Here is a 19,878-nt window from a genome sequence, read left to right as displayed (position 1 = left end):
TTTGTACGGTTTTTTAAATGCTAAGTTATGTTTTTATTATTATTTTTTTTTTCAGGTTTTTCAAACAAAACAAATTTTTTTTAAATCGCGAGGTGCGCGCACCCAGCGCGCACGGGGCGCTTCGAGCACCGTGCGCGCTCTGTGTGCTCTCGGTGCGCTTCGCGCACCGAGCGCCCACGGTTCGCAGTTCGTGCCGTGCGCGCAGGGTGCGCGCACCTTGCGATGTAAAAATTTTTTTTGTTTGTTTTTTTCTCCCTTGGGGGTCCTTCTGTGACCCCCTGACCAAGGCTAGGGGGTCAGGAACTGTCCACTCTGCCCCCTTTTCACGTTCTCCACCTTTGTTTTTCACCCCCTCAGACTGCGAGAGACAAAATGGCGGCCGACACTTCCTGGTTTCGACCGATTCGAATGTTTACCGACATCTAACTACCAATCAGAATTGCGCTCGCGCACGGCAGGGTGCGCGCACGGTGTGCGCACGGTGCGCGCGTATAGATATTGATATGCTTTTAAATGCTATTTTCTCAGGAAACACTGAACAGATTTACACCAAACCTGCAAAAGGCACTTCCTTGACCTTATACCCTTCCTATACAACCTACCAGGCTAGACATTTCTCTTGTTAGCACCTCTCTTGGAGTGGTGTTGACTTTTGGCGCAAAACCCTGTCTACAATTCTTTGTGGATAGGGTTTTGCGTCAAAAGACAGGGATGGTTGCACAGGAATGCCCATGTACGACCCATGTAACGCCCCCTTGGCGCTAAGTAACGCAAAACAGTGTTTCGTGCTCCTTTGTGCTACTTTTAGGGTATTTTCCAGTGCAAAACTACTTTTACGCTTTCAAGTACATTTGGAAAAAAACATTTTGTGCTGGTTAGCGTCACTTTTGTGATGCTAACCCACAACAAAATGTTTGAAAATCTATTCCTAAGTGTCCTTGCAACACAAAAGAAGAGCAAACCACTTGTTAAAAGTGCAGACAAAAACCAAATGTAGTGATGGTGACGATACACTGGCCTCTAACAGAGAAAAATCACTATTTAAACAGAGTTTTCGTTTATTTGGATTTCTATCGTGCAATGTAATTGTAGCAGTTTAAGAAACAACCTGTACAAAACCATAGTTAAAGATAAAAAGCTATTGGAAAAATAACCAGCATGTCAAATAACTGAAAATTTACAATCTGAGAAGGGCTTAAAAATATCAGACCCTTCCTGTGCAGCGTTTTTATTATTCTCTGCAAATGATTGAAATGTGCTTCTTAAATATATCCAGATATTCGGGTGTTTTGCAGACATTTAGTTTAAAATTACATGGTTCTTTCAATTCCTGTTAAAAGAATTCCAAAGGCTCTGCCCAGCCTTCCTGTGCAAAGAAAAAAGAAAGGGCTCAGGACGGTTCCATGGTCAGCCAAAGATGTGCAGATTCACACATCTACATAACAAAGGGCCAAGTAATCAACTTTGCTGATACCTGCTGGCCGTGACTGTCGGAGATTGGGGAATGGGCGCTCCTGCAGCCTAATACACACACCTTAGCTGTGTGAGCAGACAGAGCAGGAGGCCAAGAGCAAGTAGCAGTGGGTGCGCCTTGCTGAAAGGCTGAAGATCTTGTCAAAGCTTTTTTCTCTCTGCTAACAGCAAAGATGCGTGTCTGTGATTACAGCAAACACGTTTGTCCAAGCTCACGAAAAACACGTAAAAAGTATTGTTTTCAACTGCAGTAAATGATGAGCAGTAGCATTCCTATAAAGGCTACAGCAGCCTACTTTGGACATTAGAATCCTGGTTCGAGTCCCAGGGTTTGCTAAACCTCCCATGATTATGGGAAATGTATTTATTTTCTTGGTAGTGGAAAAAAAACCACAGCCCAGCCATGTAATGTCCTTGAGTCAAGTTGGCGCTAGAAAATAAAAATGCCAATAGCTGAGCACCCTCGTGATTTAATAAGGGATAAGCACCTTGTACAACTGCATTTATTGAACGGAACAGCACAGTGATTTCACATGCACAGGCATGCAGAAAGTTTAACACCAATCCTTGTTTTGTTTTATTAGAAAGCACCAATGCTTTATTTCGTTTTAAATTCATGTTTCAGCTTCTAGCCATTATTTTTCCTTGAGCATTTCAAATCCTCACCATCTTCTTTTTTGGGTCTTTTTGAAGGGGGATGCATTTTTTAAAATTAATCAAACTCCTACTTGCAAAAATTCGCTGCTATTTCAAACAAGCATTGGCATAGCCAATAGGCCTCACCTTTGGGACCTTACGTTTAGCCAGAGCTTTTGTATTTCCCAATGACTTTAAGCTATGTTTGAGCAGCATAGCTGCTGTGCAGCATGTTGAAAAGTTATCATAAAGTGTTATAAGTATTTAAAAGTTATTATAAACAGTGTTATAAGCATTTTTGTTACCTTATATATAACCAAGAAGACATTATGTACAACTGAACACCATATTAAAAAAGGAACTAACATAAAAAAGGCTTCTATTTTGTTTGTCTTTGGAATGCTGCCAAATGTTTCCTGCCTGCTCTAAAGTTGGTTTGTTATAGCTTTTTTTGTTGTGTGGGGGGGGGGGGGGGAGGGGGGCATAAACACAAAAAGGCTTAATGAGGATAGAGAATGCTGCTGCACCAGCGAATGTCATGAAGCCCTGTGCGCCGAGAGCCGGAGCACAATACTGAGCAGGCACTCTAAGGTAGTCAGTCGAGCCCCGCCAGGGAGATTTATCTCAGGGGTACACATTTTTCATATATACACCCGCCACGGTGTGAGGGCTTGCGTTTCACTCTTGCACAGATTAATACCTTTATAGCTGTGAGGTGGAGTTGCCACACGTGATGCTTTCACCCAGTGCTTTTAAGATACAAACAGAATATTTTGATTACTAATACTTGTAGACCTATTGGAAGTATACTAATACTTGTAGACCTATTGGAAGTAATGTAACATTTCCAGTAATTATTGTGTAGTTGTCTGAAAACAGCATAGCAAAGGTGTTGTTAAACATGACATTGAACCTTGTAGGGACCTATATTTTGGTGATGGAGGCTTGCCATTGAAGGCCCCAGCTCAGGGTACCGCACCTATCATACACGCGAGGGCACCACTGAAAGAGCAGCATTAACATATAATTGTGCCAGGACACCACCACACACAGTAACACCCAGGAAACACTATAACACCACCGACCCCGTACTAATGGGCACGGTTAAACCAGTGTCACACCAGTGTTTTACCAAAAGCAGAGAAGTTCAAATACAGAATAGTACAAGCCACTACCAGACACAGCAACACCCATACAAACCTACCATAACACTATAGCACCATGACACAAGTAGACCCTGTGGATTGCCAGACCCAGTGCAATAACTGGGCACCACCAGAAACACTGAAGCAGAAACACAGTAGCGCCAGTTCACATACAGACCGAGCAGCAGGCTAATTCTGCAGGGCATTGACAGACCAAAAGTATCAACAAGGCACGGCCTGAGCACAGTGGGACCCTGAGTAGCATCAAACCATAACCAAAACAAGGCAGTGCTTGGCTTTAACCCAGAACGATACGATGAAGCTGACAGAATTGGCAAAAAGGTAAACCAATAACAGCACAAAGGCCGAACGTGACCCAAAACTCCACCAGGGCATGGCCAGAGCTTTACCAGGCCATGGCAGAGCTCCACTGGGCACGGCGAGGTGCAGTGTGCACCAGGCATACTGCCATACTACCCTGTGATCCAGACCTGCACCAGTGTAGGGCCAGCACAGCAATATGACACAGCGGAAAGTAAAGTTGCAAGGCACAAGCCAGTAGTGCCAAGGTAAGGCAAACCCAGTACTTGTGAGAACCTCACGTGATAGCAGGGCAAAGCAAGACCTAGCGCAGGGCAAATCAAGACCTATCGCAGCACCAGAGCAGCCAGATCTGTCAACAAACAGATCAAGGGAAGGGCAAAACACTAGCAGGACAGGACCTCCTGGGTAACAGCAGCTGGGTGCTGAGACCATTGGCAGTCCGAGGCTGTGTATGGGGCTGGGGAAGGCTGCCTGCCATTCATTCTCAAGAGTGTCCTTGTGTAGGGGTTGGGGGTCGTGGTCAGTTTCTACTGCTCTTCTCCATCCCTTCTAGCTGTGCTCCCTCCAGAGCTCTGAAGCATGCCCAACTCCATGCTTGGCACCTGCATCAATGCACCTTCAAGTGTCACATTTTATCCATCTGTACAGCCCCTGAAGTCTGCCATCCAGACCGACCCCGTGGCTCCATCATGCACAGCTCACTTTCTGCCATGTGGTCTCGGTGGCCGCCATAATGTTCAGGCTCTGAGGCCAGCAGCAGCCACAAAAAGAAATTGTCCCAGGGGGGTTGACGCCAAGTCAGTAGCTGGGAGGGGCCAAGCAGGGGTTGGGCTGTGTGCAGTGAAGAGCAGCCTCACAGGCCTCAGTGCACAGTTGGTCTGCACGCATTCAGCCTGTTTTAAAGTCAAAGGAAGCTGCTGTTTGTCTTTCTTTGATCTCCCTAATGATAAAAGAAAGGCACCTGTCCACCTTGCTTAAATATAAAGCAGGTGCCATCTGATTAAGGTGTTCATTACCATGTCATGAATGATGTAATATGTGCCGTCATAAGCATTGCATTGCGGGGGCGCAAGTTATAGTTATCTCAGCTAACTATAACTGATGAATGTCTCCGGTTTTGTACGAGTGAAATGTCAGCCTAACTATAATGTCCCTGTAACCTTTGTTTGTTTCAGTGAATATATATCCAACAATATGTCAATTAATATTGTGTTATATGTTTACATTTGAGATTTCAGGAAATTGCGGCTTATGGTGTCTGTTTTCACTGTCTTTTCACCGATATAAAAGCTCTAATTGGCCGCATGCATGTCATGTGATCAAGACAGTAGTTTACTGTCGAAACGCGTAATGCTGCTACTATGCCAAAACTGCTGACAACTTGAGCAATAAACTGGACTGAAATCTTCAACACGCTGTGGTCTGTACCTGTTTTTTCAGGGACTCCGAGAACAGACGGGACGGTGATACATATATATATATATATATATATATATATATATATATATTACCTACTGGCGGTCGCCAGTAGGTAGTTATAGTTAGGACCACGTTTCCATAGGAAAACCTCAACATTCTATTTTGAATAACTTTGGCGCCGGTCGACGAATCCTCGCGAATTTCTCAAAATAGGTGGGGCGCTACGCTCCGCTCCTACCCTGAAAGTCTCGGGGGGATCTGTCAAGCGGGGGCTGAGATAAAAGGGGGGTCCCAAAACGCGTTTTTCCCATGCATTTTTCCATAGGACCTTTAGAACGAGCTACAGCCCGAACGGCTGAACAGAATTACTCAAAATTTGGCACAGAGGTAGTCCCTAGGTCAAGGAAGTGCCTTTTGTAGGTTTGGTGTAAATCTGTTCAGTAGATTCTGAGAAAATAGCCTTTAAATCAATATATATATCTGAGCCCGCTTACGGTACGCTTACCGTACGCTTACGGTAAGCGTACGGTGGCGTGCGCGAGCGCGATTCTGATTGGCTCTTAGATCTTAGTAAACATTCGAATCGGCCGAAACCAGGAAGCGGCGGCCGCCATTTTGTGTATTTCACTCTGAAAAAAAAGAGTGAAAACAAGGAAAGGGGGCAATGAGGAGAGTTACAGACCCCCTAACATTTGTAAGGGGGTCAAAGAAGGACAGAAAAGTACAAAAAAAACATTTATTGATTTTAAAAAAAATCACGGGGTACGCGTACGGTAAGCTTACGGTAAGCGTACGGTAGAAAAAAAAAAAAAAAAAAATGAAAATCAGATTTAAGTGTTTAGATATTAGGGGGCTCTAAAAAGAGCCGTTGTGTTTATGAAATGATTTTTTAGTGGTACCTACAAGTAAGTACCGATGCAGAGTCTAAGGTTCAAGAGGAAGACTCTGTTCCCTTCATCATTGAAGTGCACACCATCTCCTCTATAAATGTCTTGCATGTCATAACGCAAGTTGTTGTGGTAAATGGCACCCATACCATAGTCACGGAGGAAAGCAGAAACAGATTTGTTGACGTGCTTTCTTGCTTTGTCATCGCACCGCGTGCGCACCGTGCGCGCACGGAACGAACTGCGTTAAGTGGGCGCGCACGCCACGAATGGCGTAAAGTAACTTAGCATTTAAAAAACCGTACAAATTCACTGAAAAAACCATAGGTTTCACACACGTTATAGTTAGGAATTAGCATTTAAAAAACCTTGCAAATTCACTGAAAAAACCATAGGTTTCACACATGTTATAGTTAGTGGAAATTTTACTGATAAAAAACCAATGAAATTCCCCCGTTATAGTTAGTGCAGGCAACTATAACTCACGCGACCGCAATCTTCTGCTGATGACATATGTGTCTTTATGAAAAAAAAATATTTGTAATATATGTATAGCTAAAAATGTATGGAAGAAGACATGGGCAAATAAGTGTCTAAATACAGTATTAGCATCAGCAGAGGATTGCGGTCGCGTGAGTTATAGTTGCCTGCACTAACTATAACGGGGGAATTTCATTGGTTTTTTATCAGTAAAATTTCCACTAACTATAACATGTGTGAAACCTATGGTTTTTTCAGTGAATATATATATATATATATATATTATCTACTGGCAGTCGCCAGTAGATAGTTATAGTTAGGACCCTGTTTCCATAGGAAATCCGCAACATTCTATTTGGAATAACTTTGGCACCGGTCGATGAATCCTCGCGAAATTTTCAAAATAGGTGGGGCGCTACGCTCCGCTCCTACCCTGAAAGTCACGGGGAGATTCGTCAAGCGGGGGCTGAGAAAAAAGGGGGGTCCCAAAACGCGTTTTTCCCATGCATTTTTCCATAGGACCTTTAGACACAGCTACAGCCAGAACGGCTGAACAGAGTTACTTGAAATTTGGCAGAGAGGTAGTCCTCAGGTCAAGGAAGTGCCTTTTGTAGGTCTGGTGTAAATCTGTTCAGTAGTTCCTGAGAAAATAGCATTTAAATCAATATATATGTGGGCGGAGCCTAACCACACATCTCATCCTGAGATCTGATTGGCTGTCAGCACTTCATCCAAGAAGTGTTGGCAGCCATCTTGGGACCAATATACATGATAGCACCTCATTAAAAAGCATTGCAGTTAATAGAAGATTTTAAGACTTTAGTTACATTATAAATCATTTGTTGATGGTACCATACTCATTTTAGGAATTGTGGTATGTTCTAAGGTGATTTCACCATGTGAAAAAGCCTTCTGCTGGGATATCATGATTGAGAGAAAAATATTTTCTCATGCTTTTACCACAGAGGTTTGGAAGGTGATCTATAAGCTAAACTGAGAGCTTATTTTCTGTAAATTCACATTATCTTTCTCAGTCATGTGAGAATGAAGTCTGACATTCTCAGTAAAACATGTACATCCAACAAGGGCAGAGACTGTCAGTTGATTCCTTTGTGTTCTACTGCAGCTTTCCAGAGTGTTCCAAAGAACTACTAGAGCGCTAACCGTCCTACTTATGATAAATGTATGGCACACCTGAAGCCATCTTGCTTGGATTAAAGTGGTAACTCTTAAAACATTTAATTTAAAAAGGAACGAAATGAGGGGGTTCATTTTTCCATAAAAAGTATGATTAGTGCTGCAGAAAGAAAAAGTTAGGGCACATTTTGAGTGACTTCTTAAATCCTGGCATGCAGACTGAAACATGCACTTTCAATACCAGCAGCAGTTTTCCCTGGTGAGCAGTAGCTTTACTACAGTGATCTAATGAGCAAAAAGAGTGCTAACATTCTGATTTTATGGCAAATGTGTGACACATTTGAATGCCTTCTTGATGGAATCAAAGTAAAAAACTGAAAGTATTTCCTACTGAGGAGACTGCAGTAAATGAGGAAATTAGGAAACTTCATAACAAATAAGTCTCCCAAGATGGCCACCAGAGACAAAAGAGCCCAAATGTAGCCCAAATATCACCCAGATGTAGCCCAAGTATAGCCCAATGACAGAATGTCCAAGAATGTTCTTAAAAACAACTAGAGCACTTACTGTCTTCATTATGACAAAAGTATGGCACACCTGAAGCCATCTTGATTGGAATAAACTGGTAACACTTAAAACATTTAATTTAAAAAGGAACACAATGAGGGGGTTCATTTTGCCATAGAAATTATGATTAATGCTGAAGAAAGAAAATGAGGGCACATTTTGAGTGACTTCTCAAATCCTCTTCTATTTCATTAAAAAATTCTGACATGCAGACTGAAACATGCACTTTTAATACCAGGAGCAGACTTCCATGGTGAACAGTAGTTTTACTACAGTGATCTAATGAGCAACTAGAGTGCTAACATTCAGAATTCATGGCAGATGTGTGACATATCTGAATACCTTCATGATGGAATCAAAGTAAAAAACTGAAAGCATTTCCGACTGAGGAGACTGCAGTACATGAGGAAATTAGGAAACTTCATAACAAATAAATCTCCCAAGATGGCCACCGGAGACAAAAGAGCCCAAATGTAGCCCAAAATCACCCAGATATAGCCCAAATATAGCCCAATGACAGAAGTGTGCAAAACACTTATTATTTTGTGTTTTTGCAGTGTTATATAGTGCAGACTTGTCAGGTATTGGAGTGCTTTACATGAGCATTGGTTACATCACACAAGAACAAATTCATTTTGGTTGTAGACATGGGGAGACTAAGTGATTTGACCAGAATCACAGAATGTCGAGCTGAAGCAGAAACTTCAACCTGGTTCCCCAGTTGCAAAGTCTGCAGTTCTGGAAATAACACCACATCCTCTCCCCTAAGTGCAACATTTAATCAAGTTGTCAACTAGATAAAAAAAACATAAAGATAACAAATAATTTAAAAGTGCTTTGTCGCTATTTGAAAACTCAGAAAATATGTCCTTATTTTAGTCTTTTAGAGCACTAACCATAATTTTGATGGCAATAAGACCCTCTCATATATGTAATTTCTAAAGGAATGCTCTAGGTATTACAGTTTTGATTACATCAAGATGATGTCAGGCGTTCCACACTTTTGTAATAAATATAGAATGTTAGCAATCTAGTTGTTCATTAGGATACTGTTGAGAGGCAGAGGCCAGGGGCACGGACTCTGAAAATTGAAGGCAGGTAGGAGGGTGCAAAGGCAACAATTTAACCACACTGAGCAGGCAGGAAGGGCCGTGGAAGCACAACAGACTACGGAGGGCAGTGGAAAGGGGGGCAGGGGCAACAAACCAACAATACAGGACTTGCAAGAGAGGCTGTTGGAGGGAAGATCTATTACGGGTCAAGGAAGCTAGGGGCGGTCCCCAGAGCCCCGGGAGCCACCACAGAACTGAGCAGGAGAGTGAGTCAGGGACAAAAGGGGCACCTTAATTTGAGCCGGGGTGCCTAGGAACGCTTGCTCCAAAAATGAAGAAAACAGACATATGAGACATGGAATTGGAGGCAGAATACAATGGCAGTTTAATGAGAAGATGCAACTTCAAAGAAACCGCAGAATAGAGACATAAAGTACAAAATACAGAATCCAGATAATCATACAGCTGTCATGATATTCTCTATCTCAATTAATGGACTGACAGAGAGAGAGAGAAAACACATCTATAAATGCATCATGAGAAACAAGTTACACCAAGGAAAATGTTACCTAGGGACACTCACATTTACTCTTAGAGCAAGCATTCCTGCAATTACAGTACAACATCTTTTAAATGCAAAAGTAAAGAGAACAATGGTTAAACATAACATGACATTTCATATAGGTAAAATAGAATAAGATACTTCAAGCAAAGCAGAGCAAGACATTTTAAGCAAAGGAAGACAAGAGCTCCCAGTTCTTGGGGAAAACCTGCACAGCCTGTTAACCTACATACAGACGGCGAGGTTGTCCGTCGATATCTGTGGGTGCTCCCTTTTTATATCATTTTGTGGGCTCCTTTGCACGCTACATCTACCTACGTATGCTACCCAAAAGCTTCGTCTGCAGATTTTACCAGACATTTCGTCATTTACCCACTTAATGCTGACAATGGACTGGGTGAAAAGGTCAGTCTCTCAGGCCAATCGCTTATCGTAAGTTCCATAGAGCAAGCAGAAAATAATGGGTATTGTACAGGAGTTCAATATATTCATGTATAAAATCTCCTCAGTTCTCCTAACTTGACGCTCTGCGGTTGCCACTTCCTTAAAAGCGGGAAACCTGCCCAGGAAGCAAGTACCAGTCCAGGATGCAGCCTACTGTATGTCGACAGCTTCAGGGGGATGTTGAACTTTGATACCGAGCACGGAGCACTCGGGTAGGGTGGGGGCTACTAGTTTGGAGCAGAAGGCCTCGCAGACCTGCCTTCAGACTGCTATACACTAAAATTGCAGAGCTATGGTCAATTTAACAAAGAGGCCTACATATTGAACAGAAGGGCCTACACAGGGGTTTTATGCTGGCTGAGTGGTAAGGATGTCTCAGGATAATTATATAGCAACACAGGACCCGCTGGTCAATTTAATACGGCCTACAAATGCGGCTGGCAGGGCAAGGACAAGGGTCTCATACTTCAGGTGTGGACAGAACGGGCCAGGGGCCCCCTGTGATACAAAATCTACTCTCCTTCAAGGCTGTGGCAATGTAATAGACCATTGTGGGCAGAAGGAAGAGGCAATGGTAGTACAACCATACATGCCAACAGACCCGATTCAGCCAGGAAACGTCCAATGTTTTTAAGCTCAAATGGGCTTTATTTGATCTGTCTCCTGTCTACAATATCCTCTTTTTCAATGTAACTCAAAGGGGAAAATCAATACCCCAGTTTTTTTTCAAAATCTCCCTCTTACCAAGTTCAAAATGTTCGCAAGTATGGTACATTGGATCATGGAAGGAAATGGGATAGGGACATGGACTTGGATAACAGAGGACAGGAGAGACATGGAGAGGTGCACCAAACTGACCCTGCAGGGCAGGCATCAGGGTTTGCAGCAGCACAATACACCACACAGTGCATGCAGGACGGGAGTGCAGCACAACAATCCATAGAAAGCAAGAGGGAGGGGACAGGACCATGCACATGGACAACAGAGAACAGAGGGGCAAGAGGCAATGGTAGCTAGCTGACCATAATGGACAGACAGGAGAGAAGGCTGCAGCATAACAGACCATAAAGGGCAGGAGGGACGGATCAGGGGCATTACAATGGAACAGACAAGCCAGGAGGGAGGGAGTAGGGGTCTGCACATGTAAACAGAGGGCTGGGGGCAAGGGGGCAGGGCAGGAGCAGCAAGATGGCCATGGAGGTCAGGCAGGATGGGCACTAGAAGCAAGACACAACATGAAGAGCAACAGTGAGACTGTGATGGCATACACACAGACCATGGAGGGAAGGTGGGAGGGGGTCAGGGGCAGCTAACTGACCACACAGGGAAGGTGGGAGGGGCCATGGCAGCACAGAAGACCATGCATGGCAAGTGGGAGGGTTAGTGGCAGCACAATGGCTATGATGGGCAAGAAGGAGGGTGCAGGGGCATGCACAAAGGACGATGGAGGATAGAAGGGAGGGTCAGGACCTGTGCACAGACAAGAAAGTTCAGGGGAAGGGGCCTCACAACAGACCACATGGGGCAGGCAGGAGGAGCAGTTGCAGCACAACAGACCAGGGAGGGCAGAAGGGTGTGGCAGTACAATGGACCATGTAGGACAGGAGGAAGAGGATAGAGGCATGGCATGTGGACAGGCAGGGTGGAGGAGCAGGGACAGGTTACAGTCATCTGACAATGCTAGGCAGGTGGGAGGGGAGTGGCAGCTCAACAGAACACTCAGAGTAGATAGGAGTGGCAGGTCCATGGGACATGGTGGGCAAAAAGGATGGAGCAGGGGCATGCACAAAGACATCGGAGGGTAGGGGGAAGGAGAATAGGGGCAGCAAGCTAAGCACAGAGTTTAAGCAGGAGGTCAATGATGGGGCATAGAATTGGGCAATGGAGGGCAGGAGGAGTGGACTGGTACATCATACTAAATTAAGGGCAGTGGCAGCACATCAGACCATGCATGGCAGGAGGGAGGAGGCTAGTCCATGGATTCACACAACAGAGGATAGGGAGGAGGGGGATGGGGCAGCAAGCTAACTGTTCAGAGAAGGCGGGTATTAGAAACTTTATTGTTTTTAAAACATTTTGTCTGTGCAAACTACTTAAAATATGAACAAGTATGCAGCATAATCTCACTTTTATTCAGGAAGAAGAAGACGTTAGTGACTGTGACTCCGGGCTCACTTGGCAAAAACACCCCCTGACCCTCCACCCCCTATCGCAAAATGTAATGCCCGTGAAAAGGGTAGGTGAACACAGTGTTATATAGAACATAGTCCTGAGAGCACGATTGAAAATGAAAACTAGATATAGTGTATGGTATAAACTATGCACCAAAAAGTGTGATATAAGATGAACCAGGCGTGAAATATAATATGCAATACATTGTGCGCAATGACAGATTCATTGGAGAGCGCGAGATAGCACAGGCACTAGCGCGTGCTATGCGATATGCGCCTTAGAGTGTAATATGCACAGGGCAGTGTTGTGTAACCTAACTAGTCTCTAAAGTTGTAATATAAAATATGTGCTGGGGAGTGTAACGTTGCATATGCACTGTGACAAAGATATGGATCCCAAATTGTAATATGTATGGCATAGCACTGTGCGTTATAACATAGGCATCGAGGAAGGCACGTTAGATGGGGCAATATAACCCGTGCGAAGACAAGTGTGGCATGACATTTTCACGGGGTGGTGTTACAGTGCACATGGGCTAGAGAGTGTCATAGCATATGCACTAGCTAGTGGAATACAATACAGAGGTGTGTGGCACTCGGCAGGCAATGGTGGGTGTAACACAGCATTGGGCTCTGTCAGGAGCGCGCTGTGACTCGCAAGTGATGTTCGTCCCCTTTCCAGAGAGTAAAATAAAAAGTATTACACATCCGGCAGTGGATGTGTGTTTTATTAACTGTGAGGGGGGTTTCTTGCATAGTTTTGGTCGAATTTTTGTCGAATCCCCTTTGAATGGCTTGGTGTGCATGTGTATTAAATGTGCCCGTCAATAGCTACCCATGTTTGTATAAATAAACGACAAGGGTGTCTACCGGGATTAGGCACGGTAGAGCATCAGACATGTCAGAGCTTCACTAGTGGTGTAAATACATTCCACGTGGATTAATTGCATGCATAGTCGCCTTTTAATGAATATCACGCAAATCGTCATGGTGATAGGTACGTACGGTTTGTCCAGCATGTCCTAGGTGTGTCTATAAATATATATTTTTTAAAAATAATAAAAAACAGTGGCCGGCCCTGGGGATTGGGGTCAAAAAAATATAATTAGGAGACAGGCCCTGGGGGATGGGGTCATCAGGGCCAATAAATTAGAATAAGAAGGGGAACCACACAGCCCCCCTTCTTAAAAAAATAAAATAAATAAAAGACTGGCATCGTGCCGGAGGCCATGCCCCCTCCTTGCAGCACTCTGCAAACGCGCCCCCAACAGGCATCTCCAGTATGCGCCAGGGAGCTGCGCTGCAGACAGGTGTTCTGAGGCCAAGCCCCTTTTTACACCTCTCTGCAACGCAGCTCTGTGGCGCTTACTGGAGGTACCTAGTGGTCTAGTGTGACCCTAGGGACCCTTAGGATTCAAGGGGACTTAATCTCTCAACTTAGAACAGCCACAGGGCGCGTTTACACAGTGGTGAAGGGAGGGGACGGGGCCTGAGGTGACGTGTGCAAACACGCACCATGGCATGTTTTAAATTGGGGATATAATTTCCCTTCAATACTGAGGGCCCCTGGGGGCTAACTAGCCCACCAAGTGCTTCCAGTAAGCGCCACTGAGCTGCATTGCAGAGAGGTGGTCCAGGCCGTGCCACTTTTTACACCTCTCTGCAACGCAGCTCTGTGGCACTTACTGGAGGTACCTAGTGGGCTAGTTGGACCCTAGGGACCCTCAGGACTCAAATGAACTTAATCTCCCAACTAAAAACGGACACAGGGCGTGTTTACACAATGGTGAAAGGAGGGGACGGGGCCTGAGTTAACGTGTGCAAAAACGCCCTGTGGCCTGTTTTAAGAGGTAGTTTTAATCCCAATGCCCTATTATATACTAGGGGCTTATAGAGGAGGTAAGGCTAATCACAGGGGGACCCCAACGCATAATGTTCCCTAGTGTATGTAGGTGTTTTCACTGTATTCTAAGTGTCTTTTAACATAGCACTGGCTCTAGGACTGGTTAGTCAGACTCAGTTACCACCAGTATCCGTCTGAAAAAGTTGAGGGTACAGGATGATTTTGCAACAAGGCTTCTTTCTGCTCTTCTTTTTGTTCTTTCTGCACGTTATCCTTCTTCCTGCACTTATCTTCGTATTTGAGGACTTCTGTTGCTTCTTTCTGCACTTCTTTTGTTTCTTTCTGTGCATTTTTTCTTCTTTCTTCACATGTCCTATCTCTGTAGGCATAGTTAGAAATTAGCATTTAAAAAACCTTTGAAATTAACAGAAAAAACCATAGGTTTCAGGCATGTTATAGTTAGGAATTAGCATTTAAAAAACCTCAGAAATTCACTGAAAAAACCATAGGTTTCAGGGGTGTTATAGTTAGCTGCACTTTTCACTTGTACAAAACCATTGAAATTCCCCCGTTATAGTTAGTTCAGCTAACTATAACTCGCGCGCCCGCAATGCACTGCTGATGACGTCACATATTACATCACTCATGACATGGTCAGTGACATCACTCATGACATCACTGATGACATCTCAAATGACATCACTGATGACATCACTGATGACATCATCCTTGTGATAGAGTGGCAGACCTCCTCTCACCCTAATATAACCTTTGATACACACATTCAAAAATAGAGACTAAAATTTTCAAAACAATGGACATACCAATACCAGTTACAACAACCTCTTCAGTAATTCTAAGATCCACATACACATCCACTCATTCACCAACAGTCCAATACAGTCACTCATACATGTACTCACTCATCATATGTACTCATACACCTATACATCCTGTTACACAATGCCACTCATCCATAGAGTTACTCACACACATAGTCACTCATGCTAATAAAGAATCAAACATACATTTACTTGCATATACAGTTATACACACACCACCACACTTACTTCTACGGAAACTTACACATACTTCGTCTTTTAAACAATCACTTATAGAAACACATACTTATTCATACAGGAACTCTTTCAATCTCTCACTCTCACATATACTCACATATATACACCAATAGTCACATATACTAGTTTAAAACATATGTAGTTACTCATAAAGACACTATTGAGACAGTCATTCACTCACTAACACACCCATACACACACTCATCCACCCATACAGTCCTGCACACATACTGTGTTCAACACATACAAAAAGTGAGTGTGAGAAGTTGGCCTGGTATATGATGCTCACTAGTTAAAGTGATCACCTTGTACCATGCCAAGCAACCCTTATGGTGTGGTTGTAAGTCAACCTTTTCAGACTAGCTGCCCTAGTGGTAGCGTAGGCTAAGCAGTCTTTGAGGCTAAACTCGTGAAGCGTGTTAAGCCAGCTGTTTTACCAAATGTAACCCCCTTTTATACCAATGAAAGGACACCACACAGATATATATTCAAAATATATATGTATTTATTTCTCAAAGTAACCCCTAGTCTCTTTATGAGCACAGGAGCACCAATCGTCAAACAAGATTATCACAGAATACACAGAAGTTGCACGTTATATGGATAGGCCCTGGTGGCCACTCAAACCATATACTAAAATAGTGGTATAAGTACCACGAACAGAAAAGGGAAAAGGCCTAGGGCCTCTAGAATCGCTAGGCCTACAAGGAGCTAACGTCAGTTAGTGACCAGGAGGTCCACGGGTGGCGTGTGCAGAGCAAATAGTCACACGCGTGCTCCCATAGGTTTCAATGGGTGCGTAAAAAGTACAAAGTTACTGCAAAGAGGATCTTCCGGATGGACTAGGAACTCAAGATTTGGAACACAGGCACTAGATATGTAATACTACACTTGGGCACAGGTGTGCCAGCTTTACCTCACCCACAGGAAGCGGGTGCATAGGCCTCGAAGTGCGTCGGGTTTCTTCTATCTGTTCCGTGGAGCTTGAAGACAAAGATGCTGCAGGCGGTCGGTCCGGGAGAGATGCAGTGGATCCAAGAGTGGATCGGAGATGTTGAAGACCTGTAAGCAGAGGGGACAGTGTTCACAGTCACTAGCCAGTGACCCGCGTGGCACCAGGTGGGTACCAGGCGATGTCGGGTGCAAACAGGTGATGAGGGGTAGCTTGTCTCCGCAGCCACGTGGTCCCTGAAGGTCGACGACGTCCAGGAGTCGGCTCACGAGCTGTCCCACGCAGGCTCTCGCTGTCGGCGGTGTTGGCGACTTGATCGAAGCAAACGAGCCTTGGCAAAAGCAATTGTAGGAGGATTCGGAAATCAGCTGTTGGTTCTGACCAGCAAGGTCAGAGGGATTGCTCCTTTGGAGGGGAGCAAGGGCCAGTCTGGAGCAACCAGACCAGCAGTGTATTTTGTAGAGTTCGTCGCCAAGATGGCCACTAGCCAGCGGGCCAGCAACCGGTTAGGCGCGTCGAGTGGCAAAATGCAGAAGGGCCCCACGCAGATCGTGGAGATGCTGGAGGGCTCACCTTTGGTGCAGATGCTGCTCGGGGGTTGGGCTTCTCAGGACCCAAAGCACAACTTGGAGGGAGCCTCTGTTGTTGCACTTGTCAGCTTGTCGTAGTCGTTCCAAGATGGCTGGCTCCACGTGTCTCGGTGCCTCCACGGGTCTCCTCTTTTCAGGGACTGTGGATCGGGCGGTGAGAGGTCTGGAGGTCCAGGTCTTGTCAGTCTCTGGGCTCGGGCTCCGGCGGGAGGCGGCGGCAAAGCAGACGTTGATTCGCTGGATGGTGCTTGCGTTAGCAAGGTGGTCACTCCCTGACCACAGGGGAGATTTTCTTCAGTCTTCTGTGCAGCAGAATGTCGAAGTTCCCGTCTTCTTCTTAGTTTCAAGTTGATTCCAGGATGTCTGAAGTCTTAGGACACAGCTCCTACCTTTAAGCGGATTCTAGGGGCCGGACTACCTGCTAGGTCCCTCCCTATGGGTGGGACCAGGAAGGGGGGTAGATACACCCCCAATCCTTTGTCCAGCTCGCCCCAGGCCCGGGACTGGTGTGCCCCAGGACCGGTTTGGACTGGCATATGCACCGAGGCTCCTTGTGAGCCACAGGCATGTCTGGTTTCTTTCAAGCCCTACCTGACCAATACACAAAATCCTGTCTAGGGTGGTGCACGCACCTCCCCTGGCAGGAAACCCTTTGTCCACACCTCCCAAGCTGGAAGGACTCCCAGCAGCAGGAGGGCAGACTTGTGTCTGTGGTGGCAGCATCCATTTTGTGGAGCTGAGGCTATGTCTGATTTTACCCGGGTTTCAGGTACTGTACATGTCGTGTCCCTCTAGAAGGGTGGAATGCTAACCCCGTCGCCAGAATTGGCGAGGGGTTAGTATTCCAATTCGTATGACACCTTACTCGACATGTTTTGATAAAGCCAAACCAAAGATAGCATTTAACCGCGAGGTTCATAATGCACTTAAGAGTATATGGTATGACGATATCTGGAAACAGTAGAAGGAAGTTGTTCCGACCACTGCAGACAGGCTCAGCTCATGCCAGAGCACCATCTCACATGGAACCAAGCACTCTGCCTTCAGGATTGTTAAGGCCTGCCATAGGAGTGACTTATAGGTTACCAGGTGTCCCATTTAAGGTTAGGTATAGGTATACTACACCTAAGTAAGAGGTGATTACACCAACTTACCCCAGCTGAGTGATCAGCCAGTTGTGTCAGATTGTTAGGCCAAGCCTGGGGTGGCATAATACATGCTGCAGCCCTTGGCAGGCCTTGGGTACACCAATGCCCTGGGTACCTAGTGTACACTGGTACAGGGGCTGACAGGGTGATCCAACCAATTGGGTATGTACCTAGGGTACATGGAGTCCATTTTAAAGAGAGAACAGCCAGGCTGAGATCCTGAATAGCAGGATCTCAGGCCAACTAAGTCGAAAAACCAGCTAGACACTAGGCAAAAAATTTGGGGGTAACCATAGTCAGATATCCACCTTCCTACACAACCCCCCCCCAAACGAAGGGAGATAAGGCTGACCTTGACCAGGTAAGCCTATATCGCCCAAGTGGCCATATAAGGAGGAACCAGCACTGGCATGGTTACCCCCTGTCTCATGGTCCACTAGGCAATCCCTCACCCTAAGGGTATCAGAGGGTCTCCACCATAGGGAATCTCTACCTTTGGTGTGTCTTGGCAAAGTAAAAGGCTGGTGTTGAGATGGAGTACTGAAGTGAGTGTCCTCAAAGTGAGGCCTCAGCTTCCTCCAATCCCCCTCCACCATGGATGCCTTTCTTTCCTTAACTGAGTTGCACTGTGCTCTCAGGGTCAGCCTCTGGCTACCTAAAGCTGGAGGCTGGGTCCCTTTTGTGGGCTTACTGGAGGGACAGGTCAGGTCTGGGGCCCTAAGGTCCCATGTTTGCCTGTACCCAACAGAATCCCTCTGGGGGAGGTCCCTAACTACCTGTAAAGGAGATCCCTCAGGAATGTTTTTACCCATCACCTGACTAGGGCTACTAGCCAGGCAATCCTCATTCTTTTGATGGGGGGGTGCTTGTGGACAGGGGCCCTCTTGGGGTCCACTGGCCTCCCTGACCTCTGCAGCCCTGGGCTGACTGAGGCAGGGTAGAGAGAGGCAGGTTACCTGCACCAGACTGGGTCCCACCTTGGAAGGGGCCACTGACATCAGAGGCTCTGCCAGGCCAGGCCTGGCTACCTCTGGGGCAGTTCCTTCACAAGGGGTGAGGTCAGCTCCCTGAGGAGGCTGACTTTTTCCTAATGTCTGGGGAGAGGGAGACTTTTCTTCCTCCCCACTACTCTCTGTTTGTGTGGAGTGATCCATAGTTTCAGGCTTCACTACACCCATGTCAGTCTGAGTATAGGCTGAGACCATTACAGCCTTGCCAACCTTTTCAGGGGGGCACTCAGTTTGTGTTTGAGCTGTGACTGTCACAGCTCTGCCAGTCTCTACAGGGAAGTCTGTCTGTGCCTGGGCTGTGGCTACCACTGCCCTTCCAACCTTTCCAGGGAGGAAATCTATTTGGACAGGGGTTGTGAATGGCACAACCCCACTACCCTTTTGTGAAAGGCCTACCATTTTAGAATGGGTGTCTTGTTCAACTCCAGCCCAAGCTGAGAGTTCTAAGTCATTCCCCAGTAAGCAGTCTACAGGCAAGGTTGGGGACACTGCCACCCTTTTAGGGCCAGTGACACCTCCCCAGCTGAGACATACCTCTGCCATGGGATGACTGTTCTGTTTGCCATCAATGTTGGTCACCTGGTAGGAGAAACCAGGCAAAAGCTGCTCAGAGGGAACTAGCCAATGGGCCACCATTGTGATGCTAGCTCCAGTGTCTCTGTAGGCCTCAGCTTTTGTACCATTGATGTAGGGCTCCTGTCTATACCTACCCAAAGTGTTGGGACAGGCAGTGAAGTTGGCAAACCCCATGCCACCGTCACAGACAAGAGTATCTGCTGCAGGGGAATTGGCTAAGCCAGGGTCCCCCTGTGTTCCCCAAGTAAACCCACCCAAATTTTTGGGGGCACTCCCACCACCTGGGGGATTACTGCTGACAGTAATAGGTGGTGTGACAGGAGTAATTGGAGGAACAGTTTTGTTTGTAGCCCTTGGGCAACTGCTGTCAGTTTTCCAATGCC

This window comes from Triturus cristatus, chromosome 1_1, assembly GCF_964204655.1.
Source record: "Triturus cristatus chromosome 1_1, aTriCri1.1, whole genome shotgun sequence".
NCBI lineage: Eukaryota > Metazoa > Chordata > Amphibia > Caudata > Salamandridae > Triturus > Triturus cristatus.
The sequence above is the reverse complement of the archived record's forward strand: the minus strand, read 5'-3'. Positions refer to the sequence as shown.